Source organism: Podarcis cretensis (assembly GCF_951804945.1).
Source record: "Podarcis cretensis genome assembly, chromosome: 10".
NCBI lineage: Eukaryota > Metazoa > Chordata > Lepidosauria > Squamata > Lacertidae > Podarcis > Podarcis cretensis.
Window position 1 is genome coordinate 51,710,842 of NC_137179.1, and position 14,414 is coordinate 51,725,255.

Genomic DNA, 14,414 nt, shown 5'->3' on the forward strand with positions numbered 1-14,414 from the left:
GAGCAGGACCATAAAGAAGGCTGATTGCTGAAGAATTGATGCTTTTGAATTATAGTGCCGGAGGAGACTCTTGAGAGTCCCATGGACTGCAAGAAGATCAAACCTATCCATTCTTAAGGAAATCAGCCCTGAGTGCTCACTGGAAGGACAGATCCTGAAGCTGAGGCTCCAATACTTTGGCCACCTCATGAGAAGAGAAGACTCCCTGGAAAAGACCCTGATGTTGGGAAAGATGGAGGGCACAAGGAGAAGGGGACGACAGAGGACGAGATGGCTGGACGGTGTTCTCGAAGTGACTAACATGAGTTCGACCAAACTGCAGTGGAAGTCAGGAGTGCCTGGTGCACTCTAGTCCATGGGGTCAACAACAACAACAACGGAATATGGAGGGTGGAAAATATCAGCAGTATATATTTAAGATAGGATCTAGTTAATAGGATGTGGAAATGCAATGGCTGAACTGGAAAGTCCCAGTGGAAAAAAAATAGATCTCTGGTACTCTTGTTGTAATTCCCTTAAGGAGGCTTTCAAGAAGAAATGTGCTGTGGGAAGACTTAGTAATGTATAGCACACCAATGTAATTTATTAACTAACAGAGGATGTTTACAGTAAATCAATTAGCAGTGAATGGGAAACTGACACCTTTGCTTAAAACCACAGTGAGAGTGAGAAATGGATGTAATTTGGCACCTGACCCATCTCTCCTTAGAAGCAGTAATGACAAAGGCATTAGAGTCAATGAATGCTGAAGTTAATAGAAGTCAGTGGTTTGTAATTTAAGCCATGCAGATGATATAGGATTAATGGTCAAGCCTAGTCTACAGCTGCAAGACCTTCACAAGGAAGCACAAACTATAAATTTGGACTCGGAATAAATATATAAAGCTGACTAACCAGACTAACCAGACTCTGGGACTCGGGTGGCGCTGTGGTCTAAACCACAGAGCCTAGGGCTTGCCGATCAGAAGGTGAGCTCCTGTTGCTTGGCCCCTGCTCCTGCCCACCTAGCAGTTCAAAAGCACATCAAAGTGCATGTAGATAAATAGGTACCGCTCCGGCGGGAAGGTAAACGGCGTTTCCGTGCACTGCACTGCTCTGGTTCGCCAGAAGCGGCTCAGTCATGCTGGCCACATGACACCAGCTCCCTCGGCCAATAAAGCGAGATGAGCACCGCAACCCCAGAGTCAGCCATGACTGGACCTAATGGTCAGGGGTCCCTTTACCTTTACCTTTACCTTAACCAGACTCTGCCTATGGATACTCCTCAGTAGCTGGCAGAATAGCTCAGTGGTAGATAGGGCATTGCATGCAAAAGACCATCTCCTCAGATAGGGCTGGGAATGCCTCCTGTGCAAAACCCCAGATACCTGCTGTCGACCAGTGTAGACAAAACTAGCTGGCTTGACCAGTGGTCTGACTTAGTACAGTATAAGTATTCCAAATAGAAAACACTGTATTGCATACCCTCCAACATTCCTCAGATGAAAATAAGGACATTCTATTCTACATCACTATCCTGGTCAAGGAACCACACAAAACTGCAGTATTTTAAGCTTAGAACATTTTGAATTTATGTATTGCATATAGGGAAGCCTAGGGGGAAAAGAAAACCCCAAATCAATAAATATAACTAACTTTCTCTCTGTGTGTGTGTGTCTGGAGACTATGTGGTGCCTATATGATTTTCAATAGTAAATAAAAATCACAAAAACAAGGACTACCTATGCAGGCATTTGGTTATATAACTATTTTTCGCACCACACTTCCATTCATTCCTTTACCTTAACCAGACTCTGCCTATGGCATGCCAAAAAATGATGTGAGCTACCTTTATTTGTTTATTGTTGTTGTTGTTGTTGTTATGTAGAAATGTAATAAATGCAAAATTGGGGAACAGAGCTATGTGAATTGCAAATTGAAGATTTAAGAGTGAGCAGGATTATTCTTAATCATTGCCAGTAGAACCCCTGGTGTTGCTGGACCATGAAAAGCCAAGATTTGTAAAAAAAAAGTATTTTTATTTATTCATTTATTGTTTGTTTGTTTGTTTAGCAAATTGGTGTATGAACTGGGCTGCCTCACTCGGTGCTTCTCCTGCAATACAATATTTAAACTAGAAAAGACAAGACAAAGCAGGAGGAGGTGGTGGAATAGAGAGCAACAAATAGCAATGTGAAATTCTGCACATATTGGCTTCCAGCTGAGACAGACTTGTAAATCTCCTTCTGACATACCTGGAATCATTGCCACATGAACTGGAGTCTGGGGTGCAGCTGTGGCAATGTGTAGGCTCTGTACCAGATGGGGACTTGGCTGAGGGCTTTATATCTCGCCACCACTTGGCAGGTACACTTGCATCTCTGAGGTCACCATGCCCAAACCATTGATTCTGGAGAAGTGCTGGAACAATCTCATGGACATCAGAGGAGCTTTGAAACAATTCCAAATTGTTATGCTTTCCGAAGTATAAAGTCTTAAAAAAAATAAAAAGTGCTAAGAGTGAAATAAAGCATGCAGTATGAAAAGGCACATTTTCTGCACTGCTGAATGTCACATTCCTGTGTAGATTTTATACGGGGTCTCTTGAACAATTGCCATAGAAGGTCAGAAGATGGAAATAGACTATCATCTTACCTGCACACAACACGGGGCAATATTCTCTTGACCACTAGGATGAAAGACAGCACCCTGAGATAGTTGGCTGTTTATTGGCTTATACAATTGGCTTACCAAGGAGTTGTCCTCACATATGGTAAATTTAAATTACGACTTAGCAAATGGTAGTCTACATCCTGCCAGGAAGTCAATAAAGGATGGCTTACTCCCAGTGATTCTTGATATAAATGAGGTATCTGATATTTGAACCTTTAAAATACTGCATTAAAAGAAATTTCCTGGTTTCTTGAGTTCTCTGGAGTAAAGTTTTTTTTTTTTTAATGGCCTTGATAATATTTCCACATATTGTATCATAGTTATTTATCTGAACATGGCTTTCACTCACACAGTATGATTTATGATGCAAAAAAATGCAGTTTACAGTGGTTCTCCACTACATGGATTTCAGTGGTTCTGCCATAACCCCTGGCCATTGACTGATGAGAATTTGGGTCCAACATCTGCAAAACCTCGGGTTCCTCACCCTGCTTTGCAGACAGTGCACTCCATTGAAGTTAATGGGGTTACACAGTGTGTAGAATTGTGTTGTTAATTCACTGAATACTCAGTCCAGTGCCTCGGGCAAAATTCAACTGCTACTTTAATTCATTTTTTATCATTTAAAATAATAATAATTCTTGAAACTAGATGTGGTATAGTTTTACAGTTTAATCATTTTATTACTTACAAAAGGGATTTTAAAAGCAATTCAATCCAAAATGGAATACATTTGACTGAAAAGAAAAACAGAGCCAGATGAATAACTGAAACCCTCTATAAAGGAAATTAGGGGCTGTTACTGATAACTGGATGAGATTTATAAGCTGGGAGGAAACTATCAGGAGGGGGAGAAAGATAAATAATCCTCAGGTGGAACCATTAAGTAAAGATCAATTGTGACAATTGCAGAACAGCTTCCCAGGGCCCTGGCGCTATATTGTCTTTCTCCATATTAATTAAAGATAGTCAACAATTACAGCATTCAGTTGTTTGAAAAGAATCTTTATACTTCCATTCCTGCAAATACGGCTGCTCTGAATTATATTACATTGGGGGGTTTCTTTCTTTCTTGTCCCTCCCCCCCTTAAACATCAGTTACATTGGGAACTTTCTTTGTACAAAATCAGGTGGCTCCCTCTGATTCTGAATTATCTTCATCTCCCCAGGGATACCTGCCATGAACATTGTTCACAAGGGGCTATCTCCAGAGATGTTTTTTTTGGTTCAGGCAGCGGCAGAGATGAGAAAGGGATGGGAAACTTTCCACCCTTGAACTTCCATCTGCTCATTTAAGGTAAGACCCAAACCAATGTGATTTGCCTCCTATATTCCCAATCTGTCCTCTTCTCTCTGAAACTGAGAGCCATTCACTTGTCTTCAGATCTAAAGCAAAGTTCTTAGATTAGAGCACTTGCATGTAAAACAGATTTCATCTCTTTGGTATCAGTGGGAATAAGCCATTTAAAATGCCTTCCCACACACTGAGTCTCAGGAACACATCTATTGCTGCTGTAAGGTGCATTGCCACAGAAGAGCATTGACATTAGATGCTGAGGAGGTTCTGTTTGCAGCAATTAATCTGTTGCTTCATTTACATCTTGGAAGTCATTCAACAAGCAATGAGCATGCATGTGAAAACTGGCTCTGAGGGGTCACTGGCTTCAAAGCCTTCGAATCAAAGCCGCCTTCAGCAGTTTCTGAGCATACCAAGGCCAGCCTGATCTTCATATGCCAAAAAGTCTACAAGTCTAGAAATGGGTGCCTGTGACTTGCAGTTTTACTACACATGTGTGCGACCCTTTTCATATCTTTGGGCTTAGATAGAGCTGGCAGGGCATGCTATGTTGGAGAGGATGCCAGCAGTACATCCCCTCCACAAGAGGGTTCAATTGCCTGCAGGATCAAAGGGGAGAGGTGGCACCAATTCCCAGCAGCCCTAGCTAGCATTGCCAATGGTGAAGGATGATGGGAGTTACAGTCCAACAGCTTCTGGAGGGGAACAGATTCCCCACCCATGGTGCATAGAGTTGCTATAATATCCTAATTAGAAGTGGAAATTTTGCATTTTGTGGTATTGTCACATCAACCAATAGTCACTACCATTTGCTAACAGATCAAGTCTTAGGTTCAAGGTAGAAGAAATTTAGTCTTAGACTATTGATGCTGCTAAGATTATATCTAGAGAAGCCAGAGTGTATACCTTTAAAAGCCTCAATAACAGATTTCCAAGTCTTGAAATGCAACCCTTTTCCTTTCCTGCCTGCCTGTCGTTTTTTGCTTTTTTTGAACAATCAAGTTAAACCTCTTATGAGCTGAAATCCCTTTCATAAAGCATTAGATGTTTGCTCTGAAGTTTGGATTAATGTGATTGTTACCATATTGTGTTTTTTTAAAATCATTTGCATTCTTATTTTTATCCCCAAATCCTTCCTTGCACATTTCAGCATCTCACATGGATGATATATTTACTATGTTTGGCAGATGTTAAAATGTTTGTTATGGTCCGATGCAGATTAGCAGGTTTCATTTTACTGTCATGTTCCTTTTCTACGTTGGAATACAACAGTTTTTATTTTCCATTACAAGAAAAAGTCAATCATACCAGGAAGAAGTTTCCCCACATCATGCATAAATTTCCATATAGCACTTAGAAATGAATTTTAATGCATATGTTATTTCCATTTCATGTTCCATTTAAGAGCATGGAAACTATAATCACAGAGTTGTCTTGATTAATTTTTACTGAAATACGTATAAATTGTCATAAATACCAATTTGTACTTTGTTGTGCATTCTAATGCATTCCCCCCAGCTCCATTTGCATCAGTAAATATTTCCTGCCTTTAAAAGCCTGTCTTCTGTATAAGTGAAAAAAAGAAATTTCACTCATCCAAGTGCTTTCATGTACTGCCTTCTGCTCTGCTCATGGAAGAAAACAACGGGAGACACTTGCATTCATTATAATAGAGGGCAGTGACTAAACAGCACTGGCTAATAGTTGGATGTTACAGCCTTTCTATGTCCTGCATGTATCCCTCTTAAAATTAAACTTTCTGAAGGCTGAATAAGTGCTAACCAGGGATGGCTAGGGCTCACTGTGGCTGGTGGGGTGGAACCCTGGGAGACCAGCCTAGCCTACCTCACATGGTTGTTGTGAGGATTAAACGAGGAGGGCAAGAACCATGTATGCCAGCTTGACCTCCTTGGAGGAAAAAGGGGAGATCTAAAGGCAGTAAATAAATCAAACAATGGGGAAATAGTACCTGCCATAGAACATAGTCAGGCACCTGTTCACCTGAATGTTGGCTCTCTGTATGATCACCTTGGCTCAAAAGTCTCCATTTTGCCCAGAAAGAATCTAGAATAGGGGATGCAGAGGTGTGCCTCTTAGATGTTGTGTGCTACAACTCCCATCATCCCTGACCATTGGTCATGCTGCCAGGGCTGATAGGAGTTCTAACAATTAAGAACAGGATGCTTTTGCAGTTCCTATGGACACCTGCAGTTTGAAATAGAAAATGGATCCCTCCATGCTTGTGTGGGAAGCCTTGAATTCACAAATGCATCTCCCAAGTCAAAATATAGGAGTTGGGTTGAACGTATGTGCTGGAAGCAAGTTTGTGCATGTGCTTACAACTGGGGAGCAACCGCAGAAAGGATTCTGTTCACGTTGTAGCAGAATATAGTAGGAATTTCACTTCAGACCTTTGCACTCCACACACAAGTGTCATAAGAGGAGCTGGACATGGGGAGTAGGGCTGGTGTACATGCCCAACCCACCTCCCCACTTTAAGTCAAAATGTGTTCATTCAGATGTCTGCCTAGGGCTCAAAATGATACTGTATTCCTATTAATTGGCTATTCAGACCCCTGAGGTCTTGAGTGCCCTCTTGAATACTGCAATATACACAATTAGAATCAAACACATGCCTCCACCTTGGTCAATAAGGACAATCACCTTTCTTTTGTTCATCTTTAAAGCATCCTTCCCCAAACCACTCTCCATAGATGGTGCATGGTTTCGATGCCCATTTAGCGCACGTGATTTAGCTCAGTTGTATACGATGACATGTTTGAATGCTAAGATCTTATCACAATAATGCTCTCTCTCTCACACACACAATTCATCGAAGGACATACCTTTTTCCTGGCACATAATCTTATAAATGCTCATTACTGAAATGCTGGCCAGTGTAGCCAGGTTTGCAAGTAAAGATGAACTGTTTGCACTGTGTGTGTTGGTTGAGTAGACAGCCCACGAGAAGTGCATCAGGAGCCTCATGCCCACCCACCCTGGCCACCGCCACCAAATCCTCATGCCCCAGGGTATCCTGACCCTAAATCTTGGATACATATCTGTTCCATTGCAGTTTAAGACTAGTTCAGAATCATTCACAGCTGTAGTTACTGTTAAGCATAATTGGTTAATTTGACACTGAAATGGGAATGTCTGTTCATTGATGAAAAGGTTTAATGTGAAGAGATTCCATTGAAGCCAAAGCACAGCTCTCTGAGCTCTTGCTGAGTTGATAACTAATTGTTTTTTTCTGCTAGCTAACATGTGAGTTTTGTAACTTTAGGTCAGGTGACAAAGGTACTGAAATGCAAAATTGTCATCTTGAAATGGTGGTGGCTTTAGTCTTTCTCTGAATGCCACAGAGAACTAAAGGATGTAAATGGCTCTCCAAGAGAGACTGGAATGGTGGAAAGACATAGTGTAGATTTTTTGAATTATTTATTTCTGAGAAGATCCTGACCCTGTGTTGGGCAGCACAAGACATTGTAGAGATGTTTTAGATGCATCGTTTGATGCTTTTGTTACGTTTTCAAGAGTCCTGCAAGTAAAGTTTGAATAATATTTTAATGTGTCTGGACAATGTTTTATTTCAAAAGGAGGTAGTTCTTCTGTATCCAGTTGCTTCAAACTGCAGGATATTAATATCTGCAATAGTTACTGTGTGATGAACTTCTGCAGCTGTATTGTGATAGTTCTCAGGTGGCTCTTGCAGTGTATGGTCTTGCCTTAAATGGAAGGGTGAACAGGATAGCCATTTTGTGTGTTCCAGTGCGATAATTCTCTGACTGAATAGTTCCAAGTTGCATCTCCCAAATTAGAAGCAATTTCAGGTTATTCTTATTTTTTACTAAGGCTGAAAAAAGGAAATGGAAGCCAATTATACCTCATTGACGGGTGTTCCTGTATGAAAAGCTATGGTTGTTGTGTTTACACTAAATGTTTAAATGTACATCTGAAAATGTATCCTACAATGTGCAAAATCCACATCAAGTCTAAGGAGATATTCTAAATCCAAGGGGTGAAGGGGAGAAACACATTACCAATTTAGTTGCTACTATTCTGAGCCCTGGAGGCTTAATGTATTCCACCGTAATGGTGCATTTTCACTGTATTAGTTAAGATTGGCAGCACTTTCATCATGTTCTCCTTATTTTCTGAAGCTGGCATATTTTGTGTATCATAACATTGCCATAAAAATATGCTTTTGGCTCCAATCTGAATAAGGATTGCCCTTAGAGCATAATAATTTTATAAAATTACAGGTGAAGGTAGTCCACTGGTTTCAAGTAATTTCCATGCAAAAATATGAATGGCTTTGTTGCATTTGGGGATCATTTCCCCCAAATATATATGGGAACATAGGCAACAGACAAAGAAGGAGTAGTTTATGTCTAAGTTTATACATAGCAAAGGAAAGGGGTTGTAAGTAGGGTGCCAATGATGACGAGCTTGAAATTAACAAAAAATAAAATAAAAACCCAGCAGAGCTGAGGTGTTCAGTATGAAAGTGACTTAATGACATTCTTCAATCAGATTTGTTTGCATGGATCCCTGTGGCTGATAGATTTTAAAGTATGTCATGGGTTTGCATTCCCCCTGTTTTCGCAGCTTGGGCCACAAATGTAATGCTGCTTTAACCCGAGGGGAAAACAAGACCCTTCTGATTAGATTAACGGTGTCCAGCATTAACTGGAGATATGCCAGCATTTGGAAAAGATACAGAAAACTCGGAGGGTATGCAGAGGTTAGGAAATAAGCCCTGGATAGGTCCATGAAAACTGTGGACTCGACATACTAAAAGGAAGTATAGCCTTATTTCGGCATCCTAATTCTTCTCGTGATGAAAGGGCACTACTGAGATAGCTTTCTTTCTTTTTCTAAGAAACATTTTGGCAATCTGTATCCTGCTTAATTGCAGTAGTCTCTAATCAGTTGCTAGTCAAAGCAATGAAGATAAAAATCGGTTAAAACTGTGAAATCAGTTAAAATGCCTACTGATATAAAAGAGGCTTCAGCAGGTGATGGAAATTCAACAGGGAAGAGGCCTGTCTGACCTCAGCTGGTTGGGAGGTCCATAAAATAGGGCCCATGCAACTGAATTTGCAGCTGCTGGTGTCTACGAGCTATGCATTTGAGCCGCAGGATACTATTAGCAGTGTCTTCTCTGAGCATCTCACTGATCAGACAGGGATACAATGAGTCAGACAGCACTTAAGGTATCCTGGACCCAAGTTGTTTAGGGCCTTCTAAACTACTACATGAAACCTGACCTAGTCACATATGAGCAGCCAGTGCAAGCTTTTTAGCACTGGAGTTATGTGCTGGCAAGAGCCCACCCCCCATATCAGTCTGTTCTGTTGCTGGCATCCGTTTGTATCAACAGAGAATGGAGGAGTGCGCCTTCGGGGGTCAAGTCAAACCATTGGGAGGTTACAGCACCTGCTGAGTCTGATACAGGAGAGACATGTTTTATGGCAGGTAGGGCAGATGAAGGTGTCCAGCTTTGCTGCTGCAGGTGCACCATGACATTTCTTCTGTCTGCGTTCTTCCCAGCAGTCATTCCGCCTTTGGTCACTGCTGTGGATGCACAACCTGACTGCCTCCAGGCACTGTGATTGTCTGCAAGGGATTTCCATATGGTGGGGTTAACGTTGGCAGCCTTCTTGTCACGTTTGCAGACATCTTTGTAACACAGAATTTGCCAACAGCAGGGGGTGGATTTTGGTAATCTTTCATACTATGCAGCCCTGTGTGAGTACAAAATTTGGCACCCCCTAATTGATCTTCTTGGGATGTGGGTGGCGCTGTGGATTAAACCACAGAGCCTAGGACTTGCTGATCAGAAGGTTGGTGGTTTGAATCCCCGCAATGGGGTGAGCTCCCGTTACTTGGTCCCTGCTCCTGCCAACCTAGCAGTTCAAAAGCACATCAAAGTGCAAGTAGATAAATAGGTACCGCTCCAGTGGGAAGGTAAACGGCGTTTCCGTGTGCTGCTCTGGTTCGCCAGAAGCGGCTTAGTCATGCTGGCCACATGACCCAGAAGCTGTATGCCGGCTCCCTCGGCCAATAAAGCGAGATGAGCGCCGCAACCCCAGAGTCGGCCACGACTGGACCTAATGGTCAGGGGTCCCTTTACCTTTTTAATTGATCTTCTCAATTATGGATCTTCTTTATTTTCACCCCCTGTGCAGGAAAACTGCCCACACCATCCTAAATCCATGCTGGTTTGGGGAAGAACACAATAATGCAGAATACAAAGCTGAAATGCATCTAAGATACAAAACAAAATCTCTGCTGGATGAGACTTATGGTCCATCGGTCCAGCATTCTGTGTCCCACTGTGGTCAACCAGAAGGTCCTCTGGGAACCAATAGTTCTCTCTTGTAGTCGCTTCTCAGCCTCTGTTATTCATTTCCGTAGTGCCTCTGAACTGGGAAGTTGCATATAGCTAATGTGATTGGCAGCCATTGATTGTCTCATTCTCTATTAATTTGTCTAACCTCCAAAATAAGTATCAACTGATGACCATCTTGTAGTAGTGAGTTCCATAAATTAATAGCATGGTGAGTGAAGATGCACATCTTTTTGACTGCTTTGAAACCCTTGCAATCAAAGATATGGCCTAACAAGAGAAAGAGATGTCAGTTTAGAATAATTCCCTTCAAAGTGGAGCTTATTGCCTAAAGCCAACCATGGGTCTTCCTTGATTCTCTGTGTTTAGTACAATGTTGCTTTATTCCCATGAAAACCCTACTGAGTTTTGCAGCGTTTACCTCCCCATAAGCATGCTTCGGATTACAGACTTATTCAATATGCCTATGATTCCCCCTACAGTGGGACTAATAGAGTCTATTAAAAGACTGCTGAAAAGGAAGTTAGCACACAATCCATTGGGTATTTTACTAATGTTCCACTGAAATTAATGATGATATTGTAAAAGTATATTAAAATTAGGATGGATATAAAGCAAGAGAGAGATTTGTTCAGTATTTGTGTTCCCGTTTTACCCCTTTGCAATATGGTTTGTAAACTTTATTGTATGTACCAGGCCCTATGACAAACCTTGTACCTTTTTATCAGAAATGGATACCAGTGTTTTGAACAGTTCAAAACACAGGCATAGAGAGTTTCCCAGGTTCTGCTTTCTAAACTTTCTTTCTTTCATGACTCACTTGTACCTCAAAGATTTGTCTGTTTCTCAAGAACAAAACATTATTATTTGAAGGCTGCAAGCCTGACAGGGTTCAAACTGCAGCTTCTTGAACTGGATACCAACACAGTGCCTGTCTCCTGGTGGGCTTTAGTTTTTATTTTGAGTTGCGCCTCTCGAGCATTTCAATTACAGCCCACAGCACCATGACTATGTGAATTCTTGTGCTAAATTTAATCAAGTGCTCCTCCAAGGTGGAAAAGAACATATCTTTGGAATTAATGGAAGGAGACAAATGAAATCAGTCCCTAGGATCTTAGTTCTGTCCATTCACAGCCAAAGGATGTCCCAGAGCAAAGACCTTCAGCAGCAAGTGAAGCCTGAAGACTGATAATGTAAAAACTTAAAATCGCAAGGTATGAAATCTATGAAAAATGGTACACTTCATCTGGGCTGTAGAATCAACAAGAATCTAATAAAGTTAATCAGATCATCACCATTCAAGTGCACATCAATTTGAATTGTTTCTCCATTATGAAGTGCTTGTCTGTAAATTATTGCAGAGAAAGCCATTTTCAAATTAATGTTGGAGCCATTAGAAAATACAAAGGGCATTTTCATTAATTAGAGACAGCTTTCTCCCCTCTCTTTTCATCATTACCTTTGCTACCCAGAATCAGTTTAGTGCTCAGATTTATTGACATATGTGATTCAGTGGCAGTATTTGTTTAGAGTTCATCCTATACCTGGTGGGATAAACTCATTAAGTGTAAATGAATAGTTATGTAGTCATCATCTGAAATGAGTCGGCACAGTCTTCTGAAGTCATTATGAAGCACCTGAACACAGCTGGAGCAAAAGTCCCTGTGAAGGTTATAGCTTCACTCCAAGTTTAACCAACATTTATGCCCATTATTGTCACAGAATATAATCTTGGTGAAAGCAAATAGGATCTTTATTTTATTAGAGGTTGGAGTTCTTCCATTCTGTGGACATGAAGCTTCCCAGTAGCAAGAAATTAGTGGGTGTGGACAGTGCTAGAAACTCAGATATATAAGCTAGACGTCAAATGGCTCCTTAAACCAAAGTTACAGTTGCCAAAACGGAATGCATAGGTTTGGGGCCAGATGGCCCTAAAGTCACATTTTTCAATACAACTTTCTGGTTCCTGAAATTCGTTCTGATTGTGCAGAGAAAATATCATGGATAGAATTCTACAGGATGTGCTGGTAGTGTATGAAAACAGTCAAGATCCAAGGATCCCCAGGCACACACCTCCTGATGGTGGAGACATCAGGCGCCATCTTGGTGCCTGGGCATCTATAGTTAGTCGCAAGTGGCCAATAGTGGCAAATTTTGAATGGGTGTGGATGCTTTTCAACAAACCGCACATTGTCAAACAGGATTGGCATTGTCAAAGAGTGCAGAAAAATGTGTCTAGTCCAGAAAGCTAAGAACAGGAGATGCATCTATAGCTTCACTTTCTAGATAGGTACGGGGAAGCTGAGGCTCTCCGTTTGTTTTTGAACTTGAAGTCTCATCATCCCTGACCCTCAGCCATTCTGGTTTGGGCTGATAGACATCCAACAGCATCTTGAGGGCCACAAGTTCCATTGTTGTTGCAGATATATGGTGGGTGGACCCATGTGTGACCAATCTTGCCCTGTTCAAGCAGAGAACATGTGGGGGAAATTGAGGGGGGCGGTCTAAGTGTTGTTGGTGCCAGCTCCACCACCAATAGCCCTTCCTGGCTGACTGCACCACAACTTCCTGTGTTGAGTGGGTATGTCTGAAGGGGGACTTTTCACGCATTCAGCTGAAGCACTTAGACTCATTCCAATCAGTGGTGCCCTGTGTGATGCCCAAATTCAGTGCTGTTCTGCCTCTCATGCTCCAGTCGCACTGCTGGAAGGATACTGTAAGCCAGGCACGTCCAACAGGTAGATCACTGAACATTTGTGGTAGATTACTGGCTCCCCCCAAAGAAGCTCAACAACTTTTGCTGCCATAAACTTTGACCTGAACCCCCCCCAAAGGGGGTAGATCACTGCTAGTTTTTAACTCTGTGAGTAGATCACAATCTCTTGGGAGTTGGCCATCCCTGCTGTAAGCACAATGAAAAAGACATATTCTCTTCTTTTTTCTCTAAAAAATAAATAAATAATGCTTCATATGTGAGATGTCACGGCAAACTTTAAGAGGAATGACATGGAATTCCATATTTGCATTTGAGAGTTTTATGCTATGATCCTAAATAAAATATAGGGGGAAATGCTGCACAACAGAGACAGGAGCAGGATAATCTAGAGTCAGGCTACTCAAGCAAGCTTTGGAACAAATGATGCCAAAAGGCCCCTGACTCTAACAGAATTAACAGTTTTTATCAATGTTCTCATAACCCGTTCCACATAATTCAGTTTTCCACAGACTATTATAAGCAATGAAGCCTTGGATCAGGTCATAGATGATTCCACTATCTGTTGTTTCAGAAACCAATGTTATCCTCATTAGTCTCTTGTTAATGAAACACAGTCTTGTGGTAGTCAAGAAGGCCTTCTCTTCTGTTCCCCACCCATTACACTGATGTACCAGTCTATCTGTCTGTCTGTCTGTCTGTCTGTCTGTCTATCTATCTATCTATGAATGAAAAATAATGGCACAGAGATGTTTAATGCAACTTCCAAATGTGGCAAAGGAATATGACCTCAGCTACCATAGCATCAATTTCCAGTCTGTGATGATGGTATGAAGTGTGAAACTTTGTAGCCATTATCAGCTGTTCGTAGCAAATCGTTTCATTTCAAACAGGATGGAGAACAAAATGTTATCCGTCTTTGTTTGTTTACATATTTGAGTGGTATTCAACTATGTTTTCCTCAGGAAATTAATGGGCAAGGCTAAGTTAGGACCATTAATTTCAGTGGAGTAAAAGTTAATTGAATACTACACACAAGTTTAATCTCAAACACTCAATTGTCATTTTGTCCTATACTAGTGGCTAACAAATTCAGATTTATTTATTTTAAAAAACCCATAATATTAAAAATGTTACTTTTTTAAATGTTTGCTCTGGTGTGGAAGCAATGGTGGTATGGGTCAGGGCAGGCCCCTGCAGAGCTAGGGGGCTGCTGGCTACATGGACTTATGTTGCCATGCCAAGAACGAGAACCCCAGACCTCAGCCAAGGTCTGCCCAGGCCTGGTTCAGAGAGGAAAATCTGGAGCCACCTTAGGATAAGTACTGCAGCAAAGCCACAACTATATGTATGACTGTGGAAGTTCCCATTTCATTCTTTAAGTTTCTGGAAACATG

At 41.4% G+C, this 14,414-nt stretch overlaps 1 long non-coding RNA gene across 1 annotated transcript in view; it reads left to right on the top strand.

The window, feature by feature from the left end:
- The window catches only part of LOC307226008, a 113,307-nt gene that overhangs the window by 75,054 nt on the left and 23,839 nt on the right, over positions 1-14,414 (top strand). Inside the window, exon 4 of the long non-coding RNA XR_013843242.1 lies at positions 3,822-3,949. This is a non-coding gene — a long non-coding RNA (uncharacterized lncRNA). The remainder of the gene's footprint in view (positions 1-3,821; positions 3,950-14,414) is intronic.